General features: G+C 35.7%; 1 protein-coding gene across 3 annotated transcripts in view; it reads left to right on the top strand.

Annotated features, from left to right (window-relative positions):
* SMPD3 (sphingomyelin phosphodiesterase 3) overlaps positions 1-14,427 on the top strand; it is a 102,281-nt gene that overhangs the window by 15,422 nt on the left and 72,432 nt on the right. The window contains exon 1 of one of the 3 annotated variants that reach the window (XM_035543609.2): positions 10,876-10,969. The exons of 1 other annotated variant lie outside the window; for it this stretch is intronic. The gene's annotated coding sequence lies outside the window, so the exon portion shown is untranslated. Of the gene's footprint in view, positions 1-10,875; positions 10,970-13,374; positions 13,643-14,427 lie in introns of those variants that run through there. One more of the 3 variants, XM_035543608.2, reaches the window with a different exon arrangement.

Here is a 14,427-nt window from a genome sequence, read left to right as displayed (position 1 = left end):
ACCCTTAAGGTGAATTCCTTTGAGTAAAGCTGTCAATTTGTTCTTATATCTCAAGTTTGTATCAAAAGTTCTAACAAAAATATAAGTATCTTTTGTTAACTGTTACCTCACTTTAAGAAAAAGAATTGCCAGAGTGGTGTCAAAGTTACCTGTTTCAGTTCAGAGATTTGGTTACTTGGTTTCCTGCCCTTAGACTTAACTGAGATCTGCAAAGCTTTAAAGTGTTAAATTCTGGAGATGGACTTGTAGGATTTATAGCATTATTTTCTTCCATTTTCTTCCACTGTTTTGCTGTATGCTGATAGGTAAAGTACGTAGGTGCCTAGCTTGAACCATCTGTTAAATGGGCTTAAAGTTAAGTTACAGAGCTGACTGAACAAACGTTCAAATTAGCAGATAATCTTTTGAATGGAGGTAAAAAACATTTCCAGGCCAAGGAGTAAGAACTGAAGGATGTATGGGTTAGAGACCTGAGTTTCTGTCTCTTATTTAAAACAAAACACGTAAGTTTAAAATTCAGCCAGCTAACATTAGTTATTGTCTTACCATTAAATCAGTTTTCTTGAGTCAGAATCAAACTCTATGGGAGCTGGATATGAAGCATTTCAATTTCCACTTGAAATTCTGCTTAGGTAGAGACATTAAGGTAATGATTTTAAAATAACTGGAGATATTTAGGGGAATAGTTCCATAAAAAGCATAACTGTGGATTTGCTGCTTTTTTATTAATAAAATTTAATTATTGTCTTACCATCATAAAATATATTAAAATATTACTTAAAATAGCTCAGTAACATCTGAGCAATCCTAGCTATTTTTATGCAGAGAAATTGACGTTGGTTGAGAGTAAATATAATCCTCAAGTCAGAAAGAGCTTACAGAGAGTTAAAGCCATGCATGATCATTTTTCATCCAGTTTTCTTTTTTACCACAGTAATTAGGCACAATGCCAGGCAGCAGAATAGAAAAGAAAGTTTCTTTAATAGAATTTTTTTTTTTTTTGACAAGCATTGCTGAAGACATTCTGAGATTGGTATTTTACTTTCTTGTGAAGCTCTCTTCATGGTCATTTCTTCTAAGGGGGAAACTTTTGGTCATGAGTTAATTTATTTCAAAGGTATCTACATGCTGTTTGAGCTTGGAGCCATTTCAATTAGGAAGGTGATTGCTCACGCTGGCCATAATGTGTTTTTTTTTTTTTTTTTTTTGTGGTGTTTGTGTGTAGATTTTTTTTTTGTTATTGTTGTCTTCAGGAAACCTTGAGGGTGTTTGATGTGGAGTAATGCTGAGTAATATGCTGCACAAAGAATGTTTGGGAAGTAACATCAGTCAGTCTTGCATTTTTTTAGTAGAATTAGCTGGGGAGTAGAAAGCTGGAAATTTTTTTTTTCAGTCCTTTACATTACTAGAAGAATGATTCTGCTGCTTAGACACTTAGTAATCAGACACTTCGTAGCTTCTGATTTCCAGCATGATCCTATGTAAAGAAAAATGTGCTTTACTGCAGTAGCTCCTTAAGTTAGTATTTGGGTTTTATGATGGTTTTTGTGTGTCTGTAGGAGTGACTGTGTTTGGCAGAATATTTTCTTTGGCTGAAGTTTTAAGAGTCATTTGCAGACATCCAAGCTGTAGAGAGGATTTTTTGAGTTCTCTGAATTGGAAGGCAATATCACCATTTCACATGAGACTTCTAAACCCTTCAGTCTGATTTTTCTGGCATTTCAGATTTTATTTAAATCTAGTCTACGTGTTGTGTTGGTCTGGTAGTGTCTGTTTTTCATTCTACTGCTGTAATCCAACTATTAGAGTATGAATAATCAAGACTGGAGTTGATTTTAAAATGAAAGAATCACTGCCTCTCAGTATTAGCAATTCACTCATGAATTGGAGGTATACCTGTTTTCCTTTAACTACTACTTAAGATCTAAATTAAAGCTTTCATCTATAAAATTTGAGGTGTTTGGAACTAAAATGATAATAAATAGATAAAGTTTAGCCAGATTGCTTTTCATGGGTTTGAAATGCATGACCTCGAAGGGATTTTTATACTCTGTTTTAGGTTTGTATAAACCCTAGTGTGCTATACAGCAAGAGGGGACCTTCTCTCCTCCCAAGTCTATTGTGAAGTCAAAAGGCACTCCTCTTTTCAGTGCTGTTAATTTTTTTATTACAGCTTAGCGAGTTACTTAACAAAAATATACTTCTTTTATTGCCGAGGCATCTGTCTTTTCAAGTTTATTGTGGCTGTTAATAATAAACTTCAGTCCCAGTTTATGTTAATTTAGCCTTTTGAGGAGCATAAAATACTGAATTTAAATATTATTGTATTAGGTTTTAAGACTTAACGGGCTTATTTTGGACTGAGCAAATTTGGTAGCTGCCTTGAGATACTAATTGCATCCATAGAAACTGTGAGAGAGCTAGAGAACTCCTTCTTTACCTTCTGTTTCTATGAGTAAAATGCAGAAATTGCCTTTTTATTGTTGTTGTTGTTGGGTGAGTTGAGTGGTTTTGACCGTTTTACAAAAGCTATAAAGCATTTCAAATCTTTTAGACATAGCACAGTAATAACTGCATGTTAGATTGGACTTCTGTACAGTCTCTCTCTGAATTAAATTGTATAATTGGTGCCTGAACGATGTAAGGAGAGCATATCTATATGTTATGCACTAATACATGTCATTGCAATAATATATGAATAATAAGTTATGCAGCTTGGTCTCTAAACTAAGGGGAACTAATTTAAGGAAAATAAGGGGACCACTTTCCCATGTTTCTAAATTTGTATTCAATTGATACCTTGACTAATGTGCTTACATCTGTTTTACTATGAGGGTGGCATGGCCTCATAAAAGATTCACAAAATTAGAATAACAAAATGTAATGAGAGGGAAAGGAGTGCCTCCCTTACAGAGATGGTATTGCTTCTGCCCAGTGCTTCCAAGGCAGTCTCAACCCTTATGCATGTTGCTTAGGCTTCTGAGAAAGAAGGGAGTCTGTAATTCCAGATTGTGTTCTCAGACTGTTTCTTTCTACTTATATTCTGATTTCAGCTGGTAGACTTAGGTCTGGGAGAATGGAATCAAATGAATTTATTTTCACAATTACGTAATTCTATAATTTTGGAGTCGTGTCATAGTTTTCCTTGCATGAATTTATGATGTATATTAGAATTCAAAGCCACTGAATGGTGAAATTTAGGGCACTTCTGTGTGCTAAAGGAAATGACTTTAGTATCATTGTTTGTAAGAGGAGGAAAAAAGATGTACAGTCCCATATGAATTTCATATAGAAAGAAAACTACACTTGAAGGTGCAGGTAAAAATTTTTAAGGTTTTGGTCATGGAAAATATAGTACATCTTGCACTACTTAGCCTCATGTGTATAATATACAATCTTACTTCAAGTTCTGTGTTGGGGTGGAACAATTTCTCTTAGAGTATACAAAGCTTAATGTTATTGTCTGGCACGCATCCTGCTGAAGGACCTGGGGAGTGTCAGAAGTCTGGTTTCTCGCTGAAGTTTCTTCTGCTTCTTGCTTTGTTTGTATGAGCATGTTATATACCTATACGCATTTTTGTACATGCTATATACTTGCAGACATCGTTCTTTAATGTATTGTCTCTTCATTTTCTCTAAAGTGATCTTACTGGTTACAGAAAAGTAAAATATAGCCCATGAGTCATGTTACTTCAGTGAAAGAACGTGATATATGTTCATTGTGCACATATTGTAATCACAAAGGTTTGCCTTTACTGAAAAATAGGACTAATGTTTGAGCATTTGTTACATCTCAATTCTTCCCTCCCATCTTTATCACATTTATGAATATGTGTTTTGCAGTGTGAATATGAGTTCTTAATCAAGTTCAGTGATCCTATAAGGGAGCTGTTCAAGAATCTTGAATGTCTGACTTCTGTTTGTGTGGTTGGTAATTGGGTGGAAGCCACTGTAATAGTAAGCTTGAGCAGAAACTGCCTGATTTTCTTCGCGGGTTTCTTCTCAGAAGTGGGCCAAGAACTAACCACTGAAGAGATGTAACAGTAGTAACATCTATTGTTCTTGCATTCATTAATACTGATGGAAGTCATGTGAGGCTCCCTTCAATGGGAAAAGGACTGACTAATAGCATGGTAATAAGTTTTTTAATTTGAAGTGACGGAATGCATGTAGATGTCTTAAAAAGTAATCAGAAATTGAAATTAAAGACAGAGGTGAGTGCTCAGTCCTTGATAGGCAGCTGATGCTCTACTTCTTTGCTGTTTCTTTCTTCCTCTGCCTCTGGCTAAAACAATGCTGCAGAGAAAGTTCAGAGGCCAGTTTTACTTCAGACAGTAGGCTGAAGTAGTAGCTGCACTGAAACAATTCCTTAGCTGTAGCTTCTGAACTATATGGTTCAGAGTTGTTGGATTCTCTTGTTTTGCTGTTAGGTGGAAGTTGGTTGCTCAGACTTGGTACAAACAGAAGGGAACTGTTTAGCATGGGTGCTTTATTATGTAACTTTTTATAACTCTCTGTAAAATGGGCAGTCAACTAAAAATTATATACAGGAGAACTTTGTTATTTTAACATGTAATATACAGTTGGATTATTTCAGTCAGACATATGAACCAATTTAAAATAGAAAACTAAGAAATGCTTTCTCTCTCTATCTATTAATATTTATTGACTGATAACTGTGAATTCTTACATTTTAAGTAGAATTTTTTTATGCTTTCATTCATTAAAAAGACATTTAATAGTCTTCATTTGTTCAACACAAAGTTGGCTCTATTTTTATCAGAGACTTGCTGTCTTATTTTTATAAAGCCCATTGTTTGCCTTTGAAAGGTTCTGAATAGAGCTTTAACAGGAGACTAAATTTGAACAGCCAGAAAGATTTGAATATAAACTTATCTTATTCTCTCTCTGGATTGCTTAGATTTTAATTTTGTGAACTGCAGCAAGAAGCTTAAAGACCTTTCCCTATCTTCTGCAACTTTAGCCACTGAATTTATTCACTACTGGCAAAATCCTGTATGTTTGCTGGTTCTCTATCAGCATCACTATTATTTGTCTTATACACATCAGAGTTTACTTCTACATCTGTTTAAGGAAATCTAATATCTTTTGACCTATAGGGAGAAAAAGATTGTATACTTTGATGTTTTACACATAGACTGCTTAAAAAACAGATTCAATTTTTATGATTCTTTGATTACCTTTTATTTAATAAAGATAACTTTTTGATGAGTTACTTAAAATTATGTAGCTGGAACAGTGTATAAAAATGAAATTGAGTGAGATATTTGAATATTGTTGCATATTTAAATAGATATGGGCAATTTGGATGCCTCCATTATGAGCAGTTACAACAAGTTTATTTACCTGGTAATTGTTCTTCTAAAAGATGCTCATTCCAAGTTAATCTGTATAGTATTGTTTGCAAATTCTCACCGTGTAGTAGTTTAACTCACAAGTACTCATAACTTTTATTAAAAAAAAAATAAGGAATTGCTATGTTGAGTTATTACTTATTCCTAAGTCATTTTGAGTGATATCAATCAGGTTAGGAAATAGTAATCTTATTTATGCAGAAACAGGGAGGACTGAAAGAAAGTTAAAGTTTGAAACATCAGTCAGTAATCTACATCTTATTTAGGTCTTTTTATTTTATTTTATTTTTTTGCTCCTTTTCCTGGTCTTTCAATGTAACAGTGCGTTAAGAACTGGCCTTGAAAGCAGGCTTGGTTAACTGTTTTTTTTTTTTTTTTTTTTTTTTTTTGTAAAAGAAATTGTACTTTCATCTTGTTTGTAATTAAAAAACAAAAAACAGAACAGCAACACCAACAAAAAAAAAAAAGTACTTTCCTTGGCAGCCCTCGCTCAAAGGACGGGGAGCAAATGCCAAAGGACAGTGCATGCTTCCTAGTTTTCTGCTCCAGCAGGAATGTAGTCATTTCATTGTGAATTGAAACTAATCAGCTCAGTCCACAGCAGTCTTTCTGAATGAACCTGGGTCATGCGGATCCAGCTCAGATTTCTCTGCACTACACTCCTGGTACTGGGATTTGCTTCTACTGTGCTAGCTCAGAGTGGCTACATGGGCTAAAATACACTTGTGTTTATCCTTCTTTTCATTAATGAAAGAAGAACTTGAGACTAGATAAAGCCCTGGGTAACCTGGTCTGACCTCATGGCTGACCCTACATTGTACAGGAGATTGGACTACAGAGCATGTGAGGTCCCTTCCAACCTGAATTCTCCATGATCCTATGAGTATAGAGAAGGAAATAAGGCCTTTGACATGTTAATGTGTGGTGAAACCTATTTGGGGGTCAGTTCTTTGCTTAATCTGAAAATGAGTTAAGCCTTTTTAACTGAATAATTCAAGTGTGGGATATGCAAAGTAAATTAGGTTACTTAATTCAGGCGGGTGCAGTATCTTCTGAACAGAGTCGGTGCTGAACAGTCCTCTTGCTCAACCTAAATGAAGGTAAATGGTTCTGAATAATCAAATTCTGAGAACTGCCAGCAGTAATGTGGCTCATTAGTATGCTACAATCACTGTTTCACAGAGGTGGCTCGATGCATGGACAGTACAACCGGAGTTCCCATCCATAAAAATGATGATGCGATAACTGTTTAGTACTAATCCAAGGGGCTGGCAGCTGTAATAATACCAAGTAATAAGTGGACTGCATAGCCTATACATCTTTAAAGAAATTAAATTTATTATTGCTTACTAAGGTAAGTTGAATATGCAAGGAACTTCCACGCTGTACAAACCAGTGATAACAGTTTAAACAATGTAGTCAATATCCATGTGGAATAAAAATGTGATTGTATGGCTAATTGTATGTTTGAAGTATAAATCCCGACTAGATCTATTGGTCCAAATATTTGACTGTTCACCTGCTGATAATGACCAGGTACTTTATAGCTGTCTTCCTAGCCTTTGTTTAGTTGAGTGTCAGTTGAGAAAAGTAACAATTATTATTTCTTCCTAAATCCAGGTCTTATTTTTTTCCTGAGGAGTTTGAAATCTCTGTAAATTAAAGATCTGAGTATGCAAACGGTGAATCATCATCAGTTCCTACTGAACAATACTGCAGAAAGAAAATAGGCCTTCCTGGTGAATTTTTCTGCATAGTTCTTGTATGTCAAAAATGGAGTAATTGAAAACAAAATATATTTCCGAAAAGGATTGTTTTCTCTTAATCTACCAACTTAAGAAAAAAGAGTTTTGAACAAAAATGAATGTAACTTAGCACTTTTGTATTTTCAAAATGAAACATTTACGTTTTTATTGAAAATTAATTTTAAAATTATTTTCTGGAGAAGAGAAAATATCATAAAATTAACCTACAATTATTTAAAAGTAAGCAAATGATTTTGAAACAAGATTAAGATTTGAAGGGTGTTCAGTTGAAGATTTTTCACTTCTGAGGAAAATATTTCACTATTTTGAGTTTATTACTGACCTAGGAAAACAATTTCATACATAGCTTTTTGCAGAAGTAAACCCAGATGTATTTTCAGATGACTGTATTCATGACAAAAGTGATATCAGTGTCCACAGTAATACTGAACGGTGCCAAATACTTGGTCCTGGACATTCTGTTAGCAGTAAGATCTTTATAGTCTCGTAATTTTGGCCATATATTGTAGAAAAAACCAAGAAGGTGGTGCCTGCTCCCCTAAATTCTCTTTTCTGTTCAGATTTGTAAGAATACGTGGCAAAGCAGAGGGAGGGGGAGGGGAAAATGACCTACCGAAATCTCAGAGAGGGCCATGAGCAAGAGGCACAGACAGAACTAGAATCTAGACATCAATCTAGGGATGTAAGCAAGCAGTTCTGTCTGAGCAATAGCAAGACACAAAGTGGGGAGGGGGGAACAGATCTCTTTCCCACAGGTTTACACTGCATGTTTTAGCTCTCCTGTCACTTATGTGGAGAATTCTCTCATCTTTCTTGCATCACTTTTTTGTGCTTTATTTAGTACAGACTGTCTTTTGAATCTAGTAGTGCAGTATGGTGTGTTTTTATTTTTATTTTTTTTTGAGGGGGGAAGGGATATGCATGTTCTACTTCTTTTGGAAAATGCTGTCTTTTTATAATGATTTTTTTTGCATTTAATTTCTCTTATAGTTCATACTGTTCTTTACCTGGTACTTTCTAGCTGCTGCTGGGCCAGTATAATTCCTGATAACTTTCATGAAGCCATTTACGGATGTGCTAAAGACAGGATATGTCGCAAAGACTTCACAGTTTGATGAGGCACTTTCCAAGGGGACAGAGATCAAAATGGTCCAAACAGCAAACTTGGAGCCCAAAACCTGATCTTACATCAGTGTTGAGTCCCAGCAGCTGCACACAGAAAAAACTGGACTTAGAGGCACACCTTGTCCTGAATAGGGTGCTTATGGGGGGCCTAGGGGCGCTTTCACCAGAGAGTAGAGGGTACATAATGGGGATCAGTCTCTGGACAAGTCTGATCTCTTCTGAAATAAAACCTGGAAAGGAAATCTAGTCTTCTCAATGAAGGGCTGTGATAATGCTTTCAGGACTATAATAACATAGTGCTACTATTTTTCCCTTTATTAGCATGAAAGGGAGAGAAGTTTGAAGCTAGTTTCCAGAAAATATAGAAAAAGATTAAAGCAATTTCTAGATATTTCTGTAAACAACATAATCAATTTAGCATGTAAATTTCCTTTATATTCTTGGGGGAGATTACCACTAGGTTGCTTTCTTTTTCTTTTGTGTTGAAGTTTTCCAGAGAGCTTTCCAGTGATCCTCACAGTAGGCTTACAATTTTTGTTTGTAAAATTTAGTTTTGCGGAATGTAACATTTGAGTGTATGGGATTTTTGTTTTAATCTCTCAAGAACTCAGACATTGTGGGTTCAAGTAAAAATAAGCTGCTCAGCCATACTTAGTCATGCTGTAAAATTGTACTTGCAGGTATTGCTCATACAAAGCCAAATGTAATTGCTAGAGAAGGCAGCAGGAGATCAGACTCGCTTGTATGTGAACCAGGTTCACAAACGGCCGCAGCGATTATCAGCGTGACTTCTGTATGTACCACTGTTCCACTGCAGAAAGCCTTAGAATGATTCTAGAACCTGTCATCAAAAATTTGTCCTTCTATTACAGAGATTGAACTTGTCTTATGTAGAATGGTACTTAAATCACAGTTAGTAGTTCCAAGCTTCTTATTTTCTTTAAAGTCAGGTTTGACCAAAATATTAGGAACCAGCAGGTCTTTTTCCTTTACTAACCACGGGGTACAAATCTGAGGTTTTTAACTGCTGCTAATCTGTTGTTGAATCCCACTGAGGAGAAAAGGTTGCTGCATAATGATTTGCAGATAGATCTTTAAAATTGGAAAGCAATGTTTATTGGAAAATACACAAAGTTCTTGTTGTTTGGTATTAAATTATACAAGTTTTTCATTTGAAATAGTTTGTAGAGCATTAGGTTGAATATGCAGTACCAATTAGAGTCTGAAATTTATTGTTTTGGGGGACCAACAGCATATTTATGTTTGTTTGTTTTTTCAGGAAATACCGAAGTATTAGGGTTGAGATTGTCATTTGATTTTGATTTGTTTTTTAAATCTTCTCAAGCATTTGATAACGGAAGGTGTTCTGGAATGTTTACAGTAGCTGCAAAATAAAAGTAGGCTGCCAGGAAGACTTTTTCCTGTTTTTGTTTTTGTTTTCAAGAAAGCTGTTTACAGCTCTGTTTACAAAGGTTTGTGCATATGACCTACTGAAGTGGAGATGGGTATTTGTAAGATAAAAGTCAGTATTAGCAGTAGATCATTATATATGATTTTTCCTTCCCCAGTGATCCTTGACTAGAGAGCTATTCTTATCTTAGACATGTTGGTATCAGATGTTACAATCATAAATGTATGGATGCAGGACTTGATGTGAGAGTTCACCTTTGTTTCCTATTGACGTTAATAGAATAATGTAGGAAACTTCTAACGTTGCACATTAGGAGCCACATTCTTCAGTTCAGGGAAGCTGGTATATGGTGTTCCTTGGTACCCCTAGGAAGATTCTGGTTTTGATGTAATCAGTGTTCATTGAGAGTTGCATGTACTCTGTCTCCATCAGTACAGCAGGAACTGGTTACAGTCACGATCTCTCTGCAAAACTGCAGTAATTATCTGCAGGTTTTCCACCAGTGTCACGATTATACCGTGTGCTGAACACAGCTGCTGAGAGAAGAGGGTGCTGAGCCCAATGCTGGAAAATAGCCATAGCTGGCTGCTGAATGCAGGAGGACAAAATGGATATTCTTTAATTTAAAAAAAAAAAAAAAAGCCTGAAACTTCTGATGTGTTGTAGGACATTAAATGTCTATTACAGATATTCATATAAAGTAAACTTTGGAAGCAAAGGGTATTAATATTGTAAATAAGTTAATATTTGGAAGCCTCTGGGAAGTTCGTTTGTTCTAGTGATACCTGCAGATTTCTGATGCAGCTGCAGTTAATTTTTTTTCTATATGCTCATACAAAAAGTTGAATCAGTGTCTCTGAAAAATTATAAGAGAACAGTATGTCTGTCTTTCTGGCTGCCTGCTTCAGAATGAAGTAGTTCAGAGATGCAAGAAAGCAGTCATTGTTTTGTCTTATCACTTCTTCATTGTATGTTCAGTTACACAATTCAAATGGTGACTGTAAGGCATCCAGTATTCAGTAAAGGGTGCTGTGGAACCATGTGGAGGGTGTTAGGCAGGAGTTTCTGCTAAGTGTTTAACTTGCTGTTCATTCCATTTTGCTTATCCCTTCCCCCCCTCAGCCCCCCCCCCCCCTTTTTTTTTTTTTTATGATGAGTTACTAAAGTAACTAGAGCAAATTTTGTTTTGGAAATAGTCATTGTAAAGCCAGGATTACTAAGGAATGTGCATGCAGTACTTAGTAATTCCTTCTAGGATTTGTGGAACTTGGTGGAAGAACAAAACCATAGAGGTAAACATCAAGACTGATGCATTAATATAAAGTAAAACCCTTGATTAACTGGTTACTGAAAACTAATTTAATGACTCTGCTTTACCACATACCTCTCTCATGTTTTGTTTAGCAAAGATAAATAACAATGCTGAAAATACCATGTTTGTTTTATTGTTCTTTACCAGCAAAAATCTGTTGTGTTTTTTTATCTTTCCTCTTCAGCAGGCATCGCTAGAATTTGTGAAAGGGTAGTAAGTAGGTCATGGTAGCAAGAGAAATGTATTGTAGGTTAAAATGTGTTTTTTGTTTGGTGTTGTTTTAGTTTGTGAGGCTTGTTTGTTTTAAGAATATTGTACCTGGGAAGTGTGAAATGTCTCAGTCATGACAGCAATGAATGGCAGTGTTGAATGAGTGATGCAGATGGAAGTACAAAAGAAATGTAATGCAATTTATTTAGCTGTTGTCACTCATCAGCAAAATGTAAGGCAGCGTTCTGTATGACAAATGTGCTGGTGAATCCAGAACTGAAACATAACTTCTGATTACTGCTGGGAATACTGTGCTTGATGTGATAGAGAAGATTTGCTAAGAGCATGTTGAGAATTGCAATGCCATTTAATAGATACTTAGAAGATGAACTGGGTTATGTTGAGAAGTGGGGGAACTCTATTAGGGAAGTGGTTACTGAGAGCCTCAGTGCTGCTAGACTGCTAATACCATCTGCCTCTTTATCTTGGGATTGTCTTATTTGCAAGATTTCTGTTTACGTAGCTTTAGAAGCTGCAGTGCTTCAATGTGCAGGATTCTGTAGCTATAATAGGCTTTTACAGTATGGATGGGTTATCCATGTAAAGTTAGCCAGCTGACTTTAAAACATCATAAAAATTGACGATTATTTTTTTCCCGTACAGAAGGTAGTAAAAGTCTCTTACAGTGCATCTGATGTATGTTTACCAACTGATGTTAGAACTTACCAACCCAGATGTTAGAACTACTGATGGAGCATGTATGCAGAAGATATTTAATAAGTTTTCTATGTCAAATTCTGAAGCTTGTTATTGGATTTCTTTTAAATATGGTGCTAGATTCGCTGTTTATTCTTATTTACAGTATACTCTGTTGTGTCTATGGCAGTTACCCATATTTTTTCTGAGAGCATCTGATACACTGTCAGGAAGAGTTATAACCTCCGGTCCTAAGTGCCATTTTGATATTAAGGCTGCAAAACTGGCATTTTGAATCCTGAAGAGATCTCCTCTATTTCTTTACCTGAATCTCTGCAACAGTTATTGGCTTAGTAGAAGGGGGTTATAACCCCCATTGTAATTAAAAAACAAAGTAAAATTTGGATATCGTGTTCCAATTGAAAGGGAAGTGTGACATTAGAAGGCAGGAGAGCATTTCTCGAAGTGAAAGTAACTATCTGTAAAGACTGGCAAATTACCAAAGAGCGGCATGTACAGAGATGATAAAAAAAAAAAAATAATAACTAAAAGACTTAATAAAATATGTAATTAAGCAAGATTAAAGGGATAAAATACCTAATGTGAGGGACTGGTGGTTTCTTTTAGCCATGTTAGCAGTAATAACAACAACAAATTTCTCATGGGAAGTCTCAGTCAAATTTAGACATAGACATTGCTGTTCTTTAAGTAGAATTTGTTAGGTACAGGAACAAATCAGATTATTATTGTAAGCCTGAAGGTCTACAGATATGTAAATGAGGTATTTTTAATTCTGAGGGATTTCACATCTAAGATGATCGATCTTAGAATTCTCCAGTTTGAGAATAAACAAGTGAATTCAACATTTGCTCATGAGTGAAAAGCGTTCTCTGTTCTTGAAGCAGTCAATAGGCTGACTAAAACTGTTATGGCCTATCAACTTTCACAGCAAATACTCCCCTCTGAAGTAGAAAGGAAGAGGGCCTGGGAAAACAGGACTTGTTTTCTTGCTCTGACAGTTTAGTTATGGGTGATTACAGACAGACATGGTACTGCATGATATGCTTTATGGAGCTGATGTAGTAAATAAGTATACTCCATTTCCTTTGTTGGAAAATACATTTTATTTTGATAAACTTGAAGTTCCTATAGATAAATACAGTGCATTCATGTCTGAAAATAAAACCAAGTAGTTTGCTGAGAATTAAATTAGAAGGGAATTACTTTCCACCATGAGGGTGATCAAATACATGGAACAGGAGTCCAGAGAAGTTCAGGCATCTCCATGCATGGGGGATATTCAGAGCTTCAACTGAAGAAGGCCCTGAGCAACCTGCTGAAAATTGTCCTTGCTTTGAGCAGTGGTTGTGTGTGGGTGTTAGACTAAACCAATCTAGAGCTCCCCTCTCAAAAAGTTTTTTCTGCAATTCTGTATCCTCCTTATTCCACTTCTTTGCTGAATGCAAGGTTCCCCACAGTGACTTCATATTCGTGCCATCTCTGTTCTGTCATTTTCTGGGAGGACAGGAAGAGTACTGCCAATTGTGAGGCTGGGAATAGGAATGTTCTCTCTTTCCAGTTCCTTCCTGTCTCTGCTACAGAAGTAAAAAGGCAAACCAGAAGGTAACTGTTAGTAAAGAGGGGAAGAAGAGACAGAGGAACAATTTTGAGCCAGGTGCACATCTGACATTATGCCTGTCGCTCTGCTGCAATGGTGTTTCGATGCTGGAATTGCCATATCAACAAGGTATTTGAGAATAATTTCGGAATGGTGTGTTTACCTGTCTCAGTATCCCACTCTTTTTGCTTTGGCACTTTGTTACCCACTTGCGAGGATGGGCTTCCTGATAACTGCTTGAGGCACAGAAATAAGTTCTGGAAAAGAGCAGCGCTTTCCAGCTTGTTGCATTTGACCTTTCTGAAGTTGAGTTTCCAATTTCCTGATCCAGATGGTTGAGGAAATCTTCCTAATAGAGCAAATCTCTACAGATGCAAACAGTTCATTAATAATTCAAATTGCCTGAATTAAGACAGTCATTCCATTCTTTATTCAGTGTTTGAATTAGTGTAATCCTATTTCCTTTATTTCCTGTACTGCCTTTACTAAATCTTATTTTGATATAGCATATGATTAGGTCATGCTATGAAATAACATGTTGTAAGGGGCTCTATGGAATGATTTAGGTCATATTAATTTAGACAGTAAAGACAAGCATTTATATGAAAAAAAATCTTTTCATGTAAAGACCAGAAATGCTTATAAATAGCACATGGCATTGTATGATTACATCCAGTCATTTGCAGTGAAATCTCAGTGTGATGATCAAACTGCTCTAACTGTAATTTGGATAAGAAACTTCCAGAGAAGTTAGGTCTTCTATCTGGTATTTTCTCTACATCTACTTTTATGTAATTTGAGCACTTCCTGAATATCAACAGTAAGGATTTAGTTTGAGAAGGGTACAAGGGTATTTCATCTTAAAAATGAGGTAAAGTTACTGTTTCAGAGATCAGTTTTTTTTTTTATTAGTT

This window comes from Cygnus atratus, chromosome 12 (genome assembly GCF_013377495.2).
Source record: "Cygnus atratus isolate AKBS03 ecotype Queensland, Australia chromosome 12, CAtr_DNAZoo_HiC_assembly, whole genome shotgun sequence".
In the NCBI taxonomy this organism is placed as follows: domain Eukaryota; kingdom Metazoa; phylum Chordata; class Aves; order Anseriformes; family Anatidae; genus Cygnus; species Cygnus atratus.
This window is presented reverse-complemented; position numbering and strand designations above follow the sequence as displayed.